The following is a 16,276-nucleotide window of genomic DNA, read 5'->3' on the forward strand; positions in this document are numbered from 1 at the left end:
GGGATTACGGTAAAAGTCATTAGATGTACATTTGGATGTGGCTTTTCCATTTACAATAATTAAAACCAACTACTCAGCTGACATTTTCTTTTGACCCCATTCCCGACTTTCTTCTACTTCGGCCTCTTGGGGCTAAGTCTTGGGTTCCGTGAGGGCTTCAAGACCGTGCGTGTCTCCCCTACCTGTTACAGGTAGGGCGAAGTTGCCAATAGGGACAGGGCACTGCCAGGAACCTCATTATTCTTTTTGTTTTAATCCCCTTATTTGGATCCAAGTGGCAATTTCAGCCCCAAGGCTTTGGCACGACAACAAGTGGCTGATGCAGGGGGTGCACCCGGACCCAGGCTCGGGGCGGGGTTTCTGCTGCTCTTCCTCTGCTTCCCACCCCACCGCCGCCCACCGCCCTCCAGGGTCACTGCTCTGGGTCCTACGAGTGGGAAAGTCCTATTTTAAAGCCCTCTGCTATTTTCAGTCTCTCACCCGCCCCTCCACCGCCAAGGGCTCCCCGCCCGAGAGGCGCACCCTTCTAGGAAGCCTTTTCCCGGCCCAACTCAGCCCCGGGGGCACGGAAGCCTCCACACCCGCCTGGTCTCTCCGGCGGCGGCGAACTCACGCACCACCTGACTCGTGCTCCCATTGGCTGCTGCCTGTTGCTAACCCACGTGACCGGCGCCGGCGCGCCCCGCCCCCGGCTCCGCCCCCGCGGGCTCCCGCGGCTCCGGCTCTGCGGCGCGTTCCTGCGGGCGCCGGACGCGCGGGGCTCCCAGCCGTCGCCCGCCCGCCCCGCCGACTGCAGCCTGCGCTCGGCGCTCGGCGTCCGGCGCCCGGCCGAACGGCGCCCACAAGGTGGCAGTGCCGCGCTGCTGGTGTCCTGGCCGGGTTCCGCGCGACCCGCGCGGGGAGGCCGGAGCCCGCGCATCCCTCCTGCAAAAGTTTTAATGAACATAGACCCACCCGGGCCTGAGGCGCTCCCAGGCCTGCTAGCCGCGCCGCTTCGATTTCGGAGTTCCTCTGGGAGAGTTGCACGCTTCGATGGCGTCTCTCTTTGTCCTCGACTCAGAGAATCAGGATTCGGATCCTGTAATTGAAGCAGGTATATTGATGTTTTCAGCACTGTTTTTTTGTTGTTTTTCGTTTTGTTTTAGAGCCCTTCTACTGGGAATTGATTCTGAAAGAGATATATTAACACAAACCTATCGACAATTATTCTGTCTCTTTTCTTGAGAGCCTCCCCCCTCCAGAGAAGCAATCTGCAGCCTCCTTTTTGGGGGTAAAAGACCTATACCACCACCGTTTCGGAGGATCCTTCCCTGCACCCGAGTCCTGGGATCCTAACCCCGTTATGTGGAGGAGGACCCGGGGAACCTCCCGCCCCGCAGCTATCCTGGGATGCCCTTAATTCCAGGCGCACAGAGAGCAAATCTCCTCTGACCTCGTTTGACCCCGCTGCACGCCCGGCGTCCTCATTTAGTGTGTGAGGGTTGGAGGGCCGACTTTTCTCTCTGCTCACTGGCATTTTTTCTCTGCCTTCACTTTTCTCCTTGGCTCGTGGCTGGTCTCACGTCCCCCACCGCAGTCCAACCCCACTACACTCACACAGAAAAACACACAAGCACGTGCTTGCCACTCCTTTTCGATTTTAAACAAAATGTTCTGAGGGTTCTCTGGGGCCATCCGACTCCGGGAAAGAGAAAGCTCAGAGGATGTGAGGGCAAGATGGTGACTTGGGGCACTTTCCTACAAGGGAGAAGGAGAAACACTCCTAGGCTTCCCATTGTCTACACCACCAAGCCCAAATAACATTCCCAGTTAGTCAGGCCCTTCCCTTGGGCCCCCTAAGCTGCCCTCCAGGAAATTTCTCACAGTGCTTCTAGTCTGCTCCAACCTAGCATTCATCCACCTGTGACAGAACGATAGAGGGGGACTCCTATGCACATGTGCTGGAGTTTCTGCTCAGAGGCAAACACGGAACAATCTGTGTGCCCACTAACTGCCCCCCACGTTCTCCAGTGAGGTGCAGGCCATCTCTGTGGGATTGCTGGAGGGACAGTGCCACCCCTTAACTCCAGGCTGTGCGATGGGAGGCTAAGGACCCAGGTAAGGCCAGCAGGGAACATTTTATTAGAAAAATGTCGACCTGTTGTGCTTTCGCACCTACCTTAAGATAGGTGAGGAGGGCTCCAGAGAACCACCTGGAGACCTTGCAGGTGTCTCCTGGAGTCTGGGGGACATGGGGACCAAGGCGACCTCAGAGTAGAGAGAACCATTTGCAGTGGCTAGAGAAGGAGGTATTTGGACCAGACTCTCTTCCAAGAGCTGGCAAGGCACACATCACCAGCTAGTCTTCCTGTTGGCAAAGTGGACCTATTTCCCCAGGCAGGGCCGGGGCCACAGTGAGCAGTAGGAAGAAGGACCTGTGCGGGCAGGGTGGCCTGCCAACCGAGGCTGCCCATGGGAGGGAACATCCCACCATGGAAAAAAACCCACAGAAGGACCCCACGAGACAAAGAGCCAGCATCTGAATGTCTGCCACCAACCCCTAATTACAACTGAGGCTTCCCTGAAGGACTTTGCTCTTTGGGCCCTGAGAGACCTGAACCACCAGCCGGTGATTGGAGGATCTGAGAGGAAGAAACAAACACTGACTACGTTTCCCGACCCCCAACCACAAGTCCCCAAACCTAAGCCAGCTTCCAGCTGTTGGTAGAAGGAGAGAAGGGCTGATTTAAACGAAAGGGTCAGGTTTTTTATGTTGATTGGACTAAACTTTTTAATATGGGGGACTAATAATACTGACAACAACACACATTTACATCATATTTAGTGTTTTACCTGTATTAGCTCATTTAATCCTCAACAACAGCCTTGAGAGGTAGTCTTATTATTCCCATTTCATAGATGAAGAGGTTGAGATCCGGAGAGGTTAAGTAAATAGTGCGAGGTCCACAGCTAGTAAATGGCAAAACCAGGATTTAAATGGAGATTTCAGAGTCTAGGTGTAGAATTAAAGTGCTTCTCCATCTCTGAATCTTTATTTGTGTTCTTAATCAAACCTCACCTGAATTCAAGGCCCACCTCTACCTGATATAGTCTGAGAACCCTCCTTGGTTGGGCCAGCTGAAGAGGCCTCCCTGCTCTGTCATGTTTTCAGGAGTCCGGCCATGGCTGTGGAGATGCCATCACCCTAAGGAAAGAGGGAGGCATCTTCTGAGGAATCGCCTTGAGAACCCGAGGCACATCTGTTCATACCTTCAATCCTGACAAGCTGTTTTTGAAGGCGAATATGATGTTTGGAACCATCTAGAAGTCATTTGGAGTCCAGTGAAAAAGCCAGCGATCAAGGTAAGAGAAACTACTTTTGGTGAAAGGAAATAGGATACACTCTAACTGAAACGAGTCTGGTTTTCTTCTGTGGCTTGAAAACTGGATCTAAATGTAATTCCAAAAGAGAAAATTCTCCCAGGAGGTGAGTCCTGGCCGCCTTATTGGAGAGCGTGTACTCCCAGGGATGCAGGCAGGGTAAAACTCATTTGGAAGTACACGTTGTTTTTCTAAATATATATATTCTAATCATGCTCATCACCTTATCCTCAACTTTCATTTATATTCTTTCTGTATCTTTTACTTCTTTCTATTCCCTTTCACACCAAGTGTGTTACATGCAAAATGAGTATGTTAGGCTGACAAGGAGCCTTGTATGTTGGGGAAACTTTCTATTTGAGTAGAATTAAGAGGGGAGTCCTGGTCTGCACGTGAGCTGGGGTGCAAAGTTGAAGGAAAGCGACAAGGGTGGAATAACTTGAGAAATACTTGTCTCCATCTCCTGGGGGCAGAGTTTATTTAATAAAATCATGGGAGATATAATTAGAAAGGGATGTCTTATGGGTAGATAGGTCTTTATCTTTTAGGCCAGTGGTTTTTAATTTTTTTATTAGAGATTTTCTCCTGCTGCCTCCTATAAAGGCCCCACAAACAGAAATGCAATACAGGCATAACTCTTTTTTTTCCCCTGCTCTACACTTTATTACCCTTCTCAGGTGTTGTGTTTTTTACAAATTGAAGGTATGTGGCAATCCTACAAGCAAGGGTATCAGTGCCATTTTTCCAACAGCATTTGTTCACTCCATGTCTCTGTGTCATAGTTTGGTAATTTTTGCAGTATTTCAAACGTTTTCATAATGATTGTATTTGTCATGGTGATCTGTGGTCAGTGATCTTTGACACTGCTCTTGCAAAGATTACAACTCGCTGAAGGCTCAGATGATGGTTAGTATTTTTTAGCAATATGGTAATTTAAAATTAAGGTACATACACTGCGTTCTTAGGCATAATGCTTTTGCACACTTAATAGACTACAGTAGTATAAACGTAACTTTTATATGCACTGGAAAACCAAAAAAATCCTGTGACTTGTTTTATTGCAAGATTCGCTTTATTGCAGTGGTTTGGAGCTGAACCTGCAATATCTCTGAGGTGTGTCTGTATGTAGAACAGATAAAAGTGGTCTCTGGCCAGAGTTGTGGAGGCAGGGGCCTGCAGCCGGCTGCCTCACTGTGGTCCCTTGTGCACACACCCCAGGCACATCTGAGGAATCCTAGGGCTCTTCCAAAGCAGTTTGAACCACTGGTGTAGACAACGGGGGCGGAGGGGGGGCTTGAAAGTTTGCACCAGCCCACCTCTGCATCAGTGTAACCTCCAGCTTCCTGACAATTCCAGCCCTGCCCCTCACGTCTTCAGATTTGTCCTGTTCCCCAGAGTCTTACAGGACCACTATCCCTGAGACATAACTTGCCTAACATCCATTCTCCTTTTTTCCTTGCTAATGGAAGCCAACTTTAATCTGGCGGCCATGTACTCAAGTGACACCCACCAATGAATCATGATTGGTCCAAGGGAGGACTTGGCCAAATCCAGCTGCTGACTCTTTTGATAAAATTTTATTGGAACACAGACACTCATTTGTCTACCTCCTGTGTACAGATGCTTTCATGCTTCAACAGCAGAATTGACTACTTGTGGCAGAGACCATATAGTTTGCAAAGACTAAATTATTTACTATCTGACCCTTTACAGAAAAAGTTTGTACACAGCCATGGCAATCCCATTCTCCTTTGCCAGACGTATGCAGACATATGGTCACCTTTGACCAAGGATATATAATGTAAAGTCTGCTGGAAGCAACTGAAAGAGGTTTTCCTTCCTGATAAGAGAGAGGAATATGAGGAGAATGTTGTTTTTGTCCTTTTCCTTTCCATTCTATCACATGAAGATGTGATGTCTGGAGCTGTGGCAGCCATGATGAGCCTGATTCCCCAATGGTATCATTAAGTCACCAAACCTACCTTAGGACCATCTACTTTCAAACTTCTTGTTGAGCAAAGAATAAAAATCCCTGTGGTTGATGTAACTCTTCATTAGGTTTTTGTTACTTGCTACTACATATAGACTAACTAAGGTATTTTGTTTAAAGCCTAACAGCAAAAGGCCGAGTGTTCTTGTGGAAGTTGTGCACTGGAGTGGTTTATAGTAAATCTAGTGGATACTAATAATGATAGCTTATAATTATTGAAAACTTCCAGCACGCCAGCCACTCTACCAAGTACTTTACCTTCATTTTCTCATTATCACAAAACCCTGTGGAGACACATTTATCATTATCTCCTGTCTCCATTTTACAGATAAGGAAAGTGAGGCTTAGAGAAATTTAATGATTTGCCAAAAGTGACACAGTTGAGTGGCAAAGTTCAAATTTGCACCCAGCTCTGCTGACTTCAAAAGCCAAGCTCTTAACCATGACTTTACATGGCCACTTCTATCCACAGGCCTGAATTCAAATTCCAGCTCAGCTACTTGGCAGGCAAGTTACTTAATCTTCTTGAGCCTCAGTTTCTCCACAATAAGGGGATAATGTGTTCCTTAAAGAGAATGTTACTGCCACAGTGCCTGAGACACGGTGTTTCACTGTATTTTCTCGCGTGCTCGTTTCTTTAGGGGTAAGTGGATGGCAGTCGGTGAGCTGGGAGAGTAACCAAGAGGTAGAAAAGAGAATAGCCAGGGAAGGGAAAAGACACACCAGTTCCTGGAAAATTAAAGGAGGCTGGCCTCAGGCCTGGACCGGGTTCTATGAGGAGCGGGGGAGGGGAGGGAGAGAAAGAAAACCAGGATACTCCCACCTCATGGCCACACCTTGTGTCTGACCAAGGACTTGGCGACCTTACGGTCAGCTGTGACTTGAGAGCACGTTCCAGCCCATTGTCCTGTCTCAAGGTGCTTTGAAAAATTGTAAGGAGCTAAACAAAAAAGAAATTCCTTGAGGTGTAGTAGGTATCATTCCCCTTTGTGGAAAACTGAGCCACTGTGCAGAGGCAAGCGTTCCTCAGCGCGGAGGTCATTGGCGGCTCCGGCCATTGGCACGTTGTTATCTTCCTTACTGTCCTGAGCTGCTTGCCTGTGAGGAACGGACCTCTGAAGACACTGAGGAAGGATCAGAGGTTCCCTTCTTGGTTCTCAGCTTTATTTTAGAGATTTCTGCTCGGAGCATTACTGTACGGGTTTTTAATGGAAAAGAATAATCAAGACCAGTCCGCTCAAAGAGCTTATGGAAAATATATGAAATTTAGAGTTTAAAAACCAGATTTAATTGTTAGGCCTATTTTTAAAAAGCGAGCAAAGGAAAGCAAGAAAAACGACCCCAGTGGCTTATTATGTAACACCAGATGTTTGGCAAAGAACAGAGCAGATGAGGGGGTGATGTTTTCGCTCTTCATTAGGTTGCTTTGGCCTCGCTGTAGAGGCAGTGAGAGAGGCTTATATAAGAAGCACGGCCTCGGCCATGCTCTCCGCTTGCCCTTCAAGAGACCCGTGAGCCTTCAGCTGCATTTTTAAGCTCCAATGGGGCGGATTCTTAATGAACACATTCCTGTGACCCAGCACGGGCTTGAGAAGCTTCTGGAAATCATCTAATGATGACTCCAGGTAGACAAAGCAGTGGGGGGGGGAAGGTATTTTCCCTTCTCATTCAGGTGTCGTAGGCTCTGGGAGACCTAAAGTCGTTTCATCTTAAATGTACGGATCTAACGTAATATTAAAACACGCCCGTGGGCTTTGAAAAAGTGACAGCTGCATTTCGGTGTGATAGAGAGACGTCCACACTTCAGCTTGCTTTGTTGGTCAGCGTGGATGTTTGCTCTTGCCAGAAATGCCAGCGAAGGGCAGCAAGCACCGTCCTGCTAGAATGCGAAAACCAGGACCTGATTAGTAGACGCATTTGTTGAAAAAGCATTTTCGCCGCACACTAATCTCTACATATCCTGTGGGGAAATCCTCTCAATCCCATACCTGATAAATGAATGTGGGAAGTGAATAAACACTCTGGAAGTCTCTTACTGATACATAATTCCACGTGTTATGTGGGTTCCGCCAGCCTCTGAGCTGGGGCAGCCTGGTGTACCTTTCAGACTGACCCGGAACAAAGCTTGTCGAGGAGAAGATGTCTGCGCTTCCTCCCTGCCCAGCACTGAGCACTTGGCTTCAGCCTTTCACAGGAACCAAGGGGGTGTTCAGGGCTAATGCTGACATCCTGGATTACAGTTTTTATTGTCTGGTGCTTTTGTTGAACTTGAATACTCCACCAGGCGTTGTGTAATACTGCAGATCAGAAACACCACGCTCTGTGTTCTTCTGGTTTTCCACTCAGGGCCAGGGTAGGGGGGTCCTGAAGCTGCTACAAAAATCCTTTTCAAAAGTTAGAATTGAGTCTGCGCAATTGAGTCTGCGGTCTCCCCACCCTCCTCCAGGGGTCTTGGAATGCTACTCCACAATGGTTGTACATGACTATGTAATAGTGATTTTCCTGAAGGTTCTTGAGGGCACAGGCCATGCCTTTTCATCTTTGTGAAGATTGGTGCCTGGTGCGTCCATTAGTAATTAACTAGTTATCAGTAGTTAATTAATGCTGAATGAATGAACTGCAGCCCTTGGTAAGTTTGTGGGCCCATGTATGTGAGACATTGCCAGAGAATGACAGTTAGGTTTTGTTAAATTAGGGATTTATTTAAAAGTGAATGAGGGAGATTTTCTGAAGTCCTTGATAGGACCTTCAAAGATGAAAAAGTGTCTGCTGGCCAAATGTAGTAACAGGGCGACTGCACCAGCACCATCCCAAGGCATGTCTGTGTATCAGAAGGAGAACCGTACAAAGAGAGCGTCCTAGATGTACCCCCAGGTCTCTGGGCAGTACACATGCACATGTCGAAAATACCTTTATAAACCCCAAAGGACTCAGGTTCACTGCCTGCTAGGTATAATCAGACATACATGCATGATGTTGAAACACGTTTCAAGATGCTACTGGTGAAAGAATCAGACTGTTTGTTTGATGTCTTATCAACAAAAGAGCTTTACTGCTGCATAACAAATTACCTCTAAACTTAGGGATTTAAGACAACAAACATTACTCTTAGTTTCTGAGGGGTCAGGATTCTGGGCTCGGCTTAGCTGGGTGGTCTGGCTCAGAGTCTCTCTTGAGGCTGCAGTCAGGATGCTACAGGGGCTGTATTCATCTGAAGGTTTGCTGGGGCTGGAAGATCTGCGTTCGAGATGGTGCTCTCACACGGCTGTGGGCAGGAGGCCTCAGTTCCTCCCTCTGTGGGTCTCTCCATAGGCTGCTTGAGTGTCCTCACGATGTGGCCATTTATTTCCCCCAGAGTGAGTGACCCAAGAGAAGGAACAGGGAGGACCTTGCAGTGCCTTTTATGATGTAGTCATAAAGCACTTCTGCTTTATTCTATTCATTAGAAAATCCCTAAATCCAGCCAGTACCCCAGGGGAAGAGAATTAGCCTTCACTTCTTGACGGGAGGTGCATCAAAGACTTTCTGAACATATTTAAAATCCATCCCAGAGCTGTTGCTTTAATTCGACAGGTATATTTTGAGCAGTAGCTGGCCTTTCCATATGTACATGTTAAATATGTAAATCCTGCTTGGTCTGGAGGAAGTCCTCATCGAGTTGCCCACTGTGAGAAACAGGTTGTCTGAAAATCAGGACCTGTGGTTCTGAGTGCTTGACCTTGTAACTTCCCTTTGAAACCATTTTTGTTTTCCCCGTCTGCAGCGTGGAGAGGCTTTTCACTGGAATCCGTTTGCAACCTCTTAAACAAGAGTAACAATAGCACTCACTATTAGCCATGCTAAGAGTTCCACAAATACTATTTCATTAAATTCTCTGTGAGCTAGATGTTCTTATCATCATCCCTGTTTTACTGATGGGGCCACAGAGGGCTGGTGTGATTTGTCTGAAGTCATCTAGCCAGTAAATGGTAACACTGGGATTTGAACCCAGGCAGTCTGGCTCCAGAGTCTGGGCTCTTACTTTCTCCACTGTGTTAGAGTGTCACCTCCTTCAGCTGGCCTCTCTCTCTCTCTCCACCCAAGACCCCTAAAGTTAAGTTTATTTGTATGTTGTGTAGCTTCTACTTTAAATGAGCCCATCTCAAAAACACTCTGCAAAGTTGGAAGGGATTGGGTCTGGTATTTATTACCACCACCGAGTCCCCATTTAGACCTCCCCACCACCATAACTCATTCTGGGTTTGGGAAACCATTCCCTTTTCTTCCCCTTCAGGTCTGCGAGTAATAATAGCTCCTACATTGCAGCAGGCAGAAAAATGAGTCCCTCACCCCACCCCAAGATGTCTGTCCTAATGCCTGGGGACCTGTGCATGTGGCAGAAGGAACTTTGTGGTTGTAATTAAGTTGAGGATCTTGAGATGGGGAGATGATCCCAGATTATCCAGATGTGACCCATATACCAGGATCCGTATGCGTGAGAGTCAGAATTGGATGTGGATTTGAGGAAGCTATGCTGCTGGCTTTGAAGATGGAAAGAGGGGCCATGAGCCAGGGAAAGTGGGCAGCGTCCAGCAGCTGAAAAGGGCCAGGAAACAGATTCTCCCCTAGAGATTCCAGGAGTGCCAACACCTTGATTTTAGCCCAGTAAGAACCATTTCAGACCTCTGACTTCCAGAACTCTACGGTAATAAATTCGTTTTGTTTTCCACTCTCTACTGCCCAGAAAAAAAATTCCATGGAGTTGCTGAAAATCCACCCTGCTGTTTTTACATAATACGATAACAGAGGAAGAAATTACAAAACTACATCTTATTAGAGATTATATAATTATATAAACTGAGCACATGCTTAAGTTCCAGGCTGTGGGATACAAGAAATTCACTGTGGGAACTTAGAAATTCATTCAGAAGAAAAGGCATATACACATCAAGCAAGCAGCAAATCTGTATTTAAGGGAGAGTGTGTTCAGGACCAATAGCGAGCCCTGGAAAAGTACGGAACCAGGTCGGGTCAAGGACGCTGGCGCAGCTGAGCATGTTCTGGAACTCTACAGTTATCTTACCATGTCTAAAAGACCATGTAGGGACAAGAAAATAATCTTACTGATAGGCAGTCTCAGACACACAGCGTTCTAGAAGGTGTAAAACAGTTCTCTGCTTTTCCCATTGGTCACCCTTCAATTGACTTAGGGCAGCCTCAGATGAGTCCCCACTTTCTCTGCTCTCCCCATGTTTCTTTTTTATGCCTCCAGTCTCTCCTCAGGGTCTGTGCCATCCTGCCAGTACCTAGAATGGTCCAGAGGTAGAGATGCTCCAAGCTCTATCTGGATGGACAGCAGGCATTCTTACACTCACTGGTCCCCCACCGAGTATCTTTGCATTTGACATAGGCTCACCAGTCTTCAGAGATGAGCCTCCACAAGATAACAAAGCTCTCTCTCTTTAATCACAGTCACCTCTCACAACCCAGGAGTGAGAGGGGGTGAGTGGGATGAGGACAGACAGGCAAGCAGATTGCAGGGTCCGATGGACTCTGCAGAAGGGCTGGGGTGTGAGTATGGGGGGAGGGGTTAAGAGCATTCCAGGCCTGGAGAAAGCATTTGCAGAGGCCAGGAGGGAGCAAAACACGGGCAGACGTGTGCTACAGAAGAAGGTGTAGATATATGTTCTTGGGGCAGAGTGTTCCTCTAGGGTAGATGGAAGAAAACTGCATGGGGCGAGAGTGACGAGATTGTGGTGTGCTGGGAAAGCTGTAGAGATGGGTGTATGTTTGGGAAGCCCTTCGAGGGAGTGAGTGAATCATTCCATTTTCAGCCCTGTTTTGGACATTATTTACCTGTGGCTAAAGAAATGAGGGGTGGCTGCTGGGGGGAACCCTGGGGCCACACGTGGGAAAATTCCCACAGCTCCCTATGCCTCTTCCTGCAGAGCTCAGAGCGCTGCCCTGGATAGTCTGCTGCGGAAACCCTAAGAGTTATTGCCAGGCCTTGGAAATAATTAATACACGTACTAGTCAGAGTCACATCTCTGTGTACACAGGTATGTCCCAGGGTGGGCAGCCCTGCTATTTGTCGCATTTTCCGGGAGGCTGCCAGCAGCCCCGTGCGGGCTGTGATTCTCGCGGCTGATCGCGCAGGTGTCTGACCACATTAGCGTTGATCCCGGGCCTGGCTGTCGCATCGCACTCCCCCCAGGCAACATGTTTCTGTTTCTCTAGTATTTAGAACTGAGTTCTGTGCTCTCCGCTCTGTGGATATCAAATATAAATGATTTCAAGCCTGGGCTTTGGGTGTGTGGAGACTGCCTTTTTCTAGGCGAGTATTTCATGAGGTCTTTTCTGACGTGCTGTTTCCACGCTGTTCCTCTCCAATATATCACGGCATTTTTTGGTTCCCGATACTGATAGGGAGAAGATTCTCTGTCTTGGTGGCAATATCTCATCCAGAATTTCTATCACTTTTGTAAGTGGGAAGAGGGATATTCACACCTACTATAAATATTCTAGGTCCTTACTAAAATGTTTTTTCACTTAGAGTAGAATTTGGTGTTCGAAGTTTCCTTCTTGGATTCCAGCCAGTGAGTTTTAGGGGATTACCCAAAGGATTTCATTATGAGACTGAGCCACTTACAGATTGCTCCTATGGATAGGGGCTCATGTGACGTAATGTGGCTGCAGTGTAACTGAGAAATGAGAAAAGAACTTTGGGAGCTTGTCCCAGTTTATATTGCAGTAAGAGGGGAGAGCCTGCTAGGTAGGATTGGGTTTATTAGGTAAAATGGTTTACTGCTTAAATGGTGAATTTTCTCCTCTTTTGCTTCCTGTCCTGCCACGTGGTTTCCATAGCGAGACAACACCGGTGTCTATCTTAAGACCTTGGGTCCTGGAGTCAGATGACTGGGATTTGAAACTCAAGCGCAAGTTATTTAAATCGCAAAGCCTTGGTTTCGTAATCTGGAAAATGATAATAATAATAATAATAACAGCAACAATGACAACAATCATATCTAACTCAAAGGGCTATTTTAAAAATTAAGTCACAAAACTCACATGAATCGTTTAGTATCTGGCACATAGCATAACAAGCAGTCAGAATGCTGTCTTTTGTTGTCAGTGATAGTAATATTTTTCTATTGTTTGTAATGAATTGGGAGGTTCAGAGTACACAAAATTGAGATAATGCTGATGATGGCAAAACTTTAGAAAAGAGTACAAGACTTCTCAAGTTTTGGATAATAATCAGGAATGAATTATTTGCTTAGTCTCTTACCGGCATTATCACTGTATTTCGCTGTATAGAGATTTATTGCCAGCTCACAGAAGAAGCCCTTCCATTCTTTGGCTTGCATACACGTGGGAGTGTGTGTGTATATGTGTGTATGTGTGAGGACATATGCATATTGCTTCATGGGATACCCCCTTGCAAAACGTAGAGAGAAGCACTGTGGGCTGTAAAGGAGACCATCACAGACAAAAAGAGATTTCTCTTCTGTCCTTTCAAATGGACCACTGCCCACTGAAGCACCTTTTTCTTTTCTCTAAAGCCAAGTAAAGGCATTGGGGCCGATCGTCTTTCAGCAGCACTCTTTTTTCTTCTTCTGTTTGGATTTCTCTAAGCACGGTTCCCCAGGCGTCTGGAAAATTAAATGAAAGAAATAAAATAATTCATCTTTTTTTCCCCCTTGGAGTGAGGACCTGCAGAAATAAAGGAAACCAAGATACTTATAATAGGATCCATGTAGGTGTTAGGGAACAAAGAGTGACAACAATCATATGGATGGCTTAAAATAGCTCCACTTCAGGGTGGACCTATTATGCAAGAGAAACTGTGCTGGTGGTAATTCCAGCCACTTAAAGGAAGATACGATCATCTTACAAAGGGAGATACTCACCACCACAAAAAGATTTGATTTTTGGTGACAGATCCCTCATTTTGGTGACATAGACAGTACTAGACAGCAATATGGGGGAAAATTGAATTGGGAAGGGCTAGAAAAGGTGGAAAACAAAGAGAGGTATTAGTGATATTAATTGGAGCTAGCAACTCTGATTCATGAGGTGGTTTGCATCGGCATTTGGTCAGGCCTTTTCAGAGCAGGTGTGGTGGTAACCTGCGGGCAGGGTTTTGAGAAAACCTGAGCAAGGGTGGAGAGGGCTTCCCCGACCCTCTTCTCTGCTTTGCTGTCTGTCCTGAGAGCTGATAAGCATGTGAGCTGCTGAGAGCGTGATGTTCAGAATACCCTTCCTCAGGAGAGCCCCAACTATTCAGGCACGGTCTTTTATGCTTTGGAAAATCAAACAAGAGAAGGATCAGGAAAGTTCTAAGAGGAAGAAACAGCAATTGCATAGTCTGTAACATAGGAAAGATTTATTCCAGAGCGTAGGCTAAAGGAGCAGCCCCCTCTGGGACACGTCAACCTCACGGTAGAGGGAAGGAGCAGTGGTGAAACCCTGTATTAGCTTTGAAAGCTCCTGGCAGAGATGACACTGGCCACATTCATTCAGATGTCATTGGCTAAAGGAAATCAAATGGTCAAGCTCAGCATTAGCAGGAGGAGAAGAATTATTGTTCTGCAGGAACTGGTCTGCGGAGAGGGGCACTGAATATTATAAACAAATAATACAATGGTAACAATGCCATGTTTTGCTCTCTCCATTTTTTTAAAACTGATTTCAAGGTGAAAATTCAGTAGCAGTCTTTTGTTAATAGACATGAAAACTTTCAGATACTGTAATTCAGGATATGATCCAACCCCTAAAACTTAGCATCACAAGCATTCTTTTGAAGGCTAACTTGTGAAAGTCTGAAATGTGCAGTTTGGAAGTGATTAAGCCCAATTCTACTAGAAGAAAAGAACATTTAATAAAACAGAGTTCTCAATTCCTCATCTCATCTTGTACCATTCCCCAAACATTTGAGACCAACTGCTAGGAGGACTTTTATGCAGAGAAAAGAAAAAAAGAATCTTGTATTTCTTCCGTCAAGTAAAGGTGAAAGGGATGAAAAGAATATATTGGTAACATAATTTTAGTTAATGTTAGGTTCCATTTAAGAAAGTCTGTATCATGTGGTTAGCTATGGAGTAGGAAACTTTATTTTCACCAAGGAGGACAAAAATCCCAGTTTACGTAAGCCAAGGAGAATATAAGCCAAACATCAAATATGTTACTTCTGGTAGAGGATCCACCCGTTCTTGCCTGGACTATTGCAGTGGCCCCAACTGACCTCTTGTTTCTGCCCTGGCCCACGCTGACATCTTTTCTCCACGCAGCAGTCAGAGTGGGTCTTCTAGAACTTAGAGTATATCATGTTCTGCTCAGAACCTGCACATAACCGTCTAAGGAGACTCCCAACTCACTCTGAACCGTATCCAAAGTTCTATCCATGGTCTGTGGGATCCTGCATGATGCAGCCTCCGACAGCCTTTATGACCTCATTTCCCACCACTCACCTCCCCCCTCACTCCACTGCAACCACACTGACCTCCTCGCTCTTCCTCTTCCTCTAACCTACCAAGCCTCTGCTGTCTTAGAACCTTTGCACTGACTGTTCCTCTACCTGGGATACTCTTGGCTTCAAAACTCCACATTCCATGGGGCTTCCCTGGTGGCGCAGTGGTTGAGAGTCCGCCTGCCGCTTCAGGGGACACGGGTTCGTGCCCCGGTCTGGGAGGATCCCACATGCCGCGGAGCGGCTGGGCCCGTGAGCCATGGCCACTGAGCCTGCGCGTCCGGAGCCTGTGCTCCGCAACAGCAGAGGCCACAACAGTGAGAGGCCCTCGTACCGCAAAACAAAACAAAACAAATCCACATTCCAAATATGTTTGCTTTATTAGGAGGCCTTCCCTGACCACTTTACCTAAAATAGCACCCAGACCTTCTCTGCCTACTTCTCCTGCTTTATTTTTCCTTCTTCACGTGTGTCACTCCCTGACATCATATCCATGCTCATTCTCCACCTCCTTTTACTAGATTATAATCGCCAAGAGAGTGGGGTCTTCATTTCACTCACTGGTACTAAGACCGGTGACTGGCACTTAGTAGGTGCTTAATAAAATTTGTTGGATAAAAGAAGCTATTGCTATTATTCCTGATTTCATCAGATTAGTGTAAATACTAATGTGCCATTAATACAGAAACTAATAGAAATGTGTTTCCATGCATAGAAGATTCATTCCATAAAACTGATGAAAAACCCTACACATTAAATGTTTTAAAACAGAAGACCACAATCCCATAATTTTCTCTGCTTTTTGTTAATTTTCTTCAGCAAAGTCTCAGAGTTTATAGTACCGGGAATCCTGCACAAAGGACTAGATGAAAAAGTCATCAGATACATTTCCACATGAATGATAAACTGTCCTTTGTAAGCTGAACATGGTGGATTATAGTTACAGCGGCAGTGATGAGAGTAAAATGATAGCAAATATCGGGGTGATGGGAAAACAAAAGCAAACACGGAGCCTAAATGGGCTGATAAGACAAGTATCAGGATGACTGAACAGAAGTATTGGGCTGGCCAAAAAGTTCGTTCGGGCTTTTCCGTAAGATGTTATGGAAAACTCCGAACGGAACGAACTTTTTGGCTAACCCAATAAGAAACAAACCACCAGGCTCAGAACAGCCTGGTTTCTAGTCAGCCCACACGCTAGTGATCAGGACTTCTGTAATCTTGGAAAACCATGTCCCAAGTTCCCCTATTCTTCTGTTTCCATGCAGACAGCTGGGGCCACCGTGATGACACATAGTAAGTCCTTATGTACTCTTTGAAAGAATGCATGATAGAAAGAGTGAGCTGGATTTTCTCTGGAGACCGAATGAGCCCTCTGCAATGGTGATGAGTGATTAAGATGCTTTAATGGTTGAGAGTGGAGGTGGCTGACTGTGACCCCAGAGCCCGAAGCTTAGTGAAGTACCACCCCAAAAGGG

General features: G+C 46.4%; 1 long non-coding RNA gene across 4 annotated transcripts in view; it reads left to right on the forward strand.

Annotated features, from left to right (window-relative positions):
* Positions 1-693: 693 nt before the first annotated feature.
* The window catches only part of LOC111181380 (uncharacterized), a 220,894-nt gene continuing 205,311 nt past the window's right edge, over positions 694-16,276 (forward strand). For all 4 annotated transcript variants that reach the window (XR_016394544.1, XR_004022467.2, XR_002646472.2 and 1 more), the window contains exons 1-2: positions 694-1,093; positions 3,152-3,342. This is a non-coding gene — a long non-coding RNA (uncharacterized LOC111181380). The remainder of the gene's footprint in view (positions 1,094-3,151; positions 3,343-16,276) is intronic.

The sequence above is a fragment of the Delphinapterus leucas genome, chromosome 10 (assembly GCF_059928025.1).
Source record: "Delphinapterus leucas isolate spDelLeu-1000000601 "Yukka" chromosome 10, BTC_Dleu_Yukka2, whole genome shotgun sequence".
Classification (NCBI taxonomy): domain Eukaryota; kingdom Metazoa; phylum Chordata; class Mammalia; order Artiodactyla; family Monodontidae; genus Delphinapterus; species Delphinapterus leucas.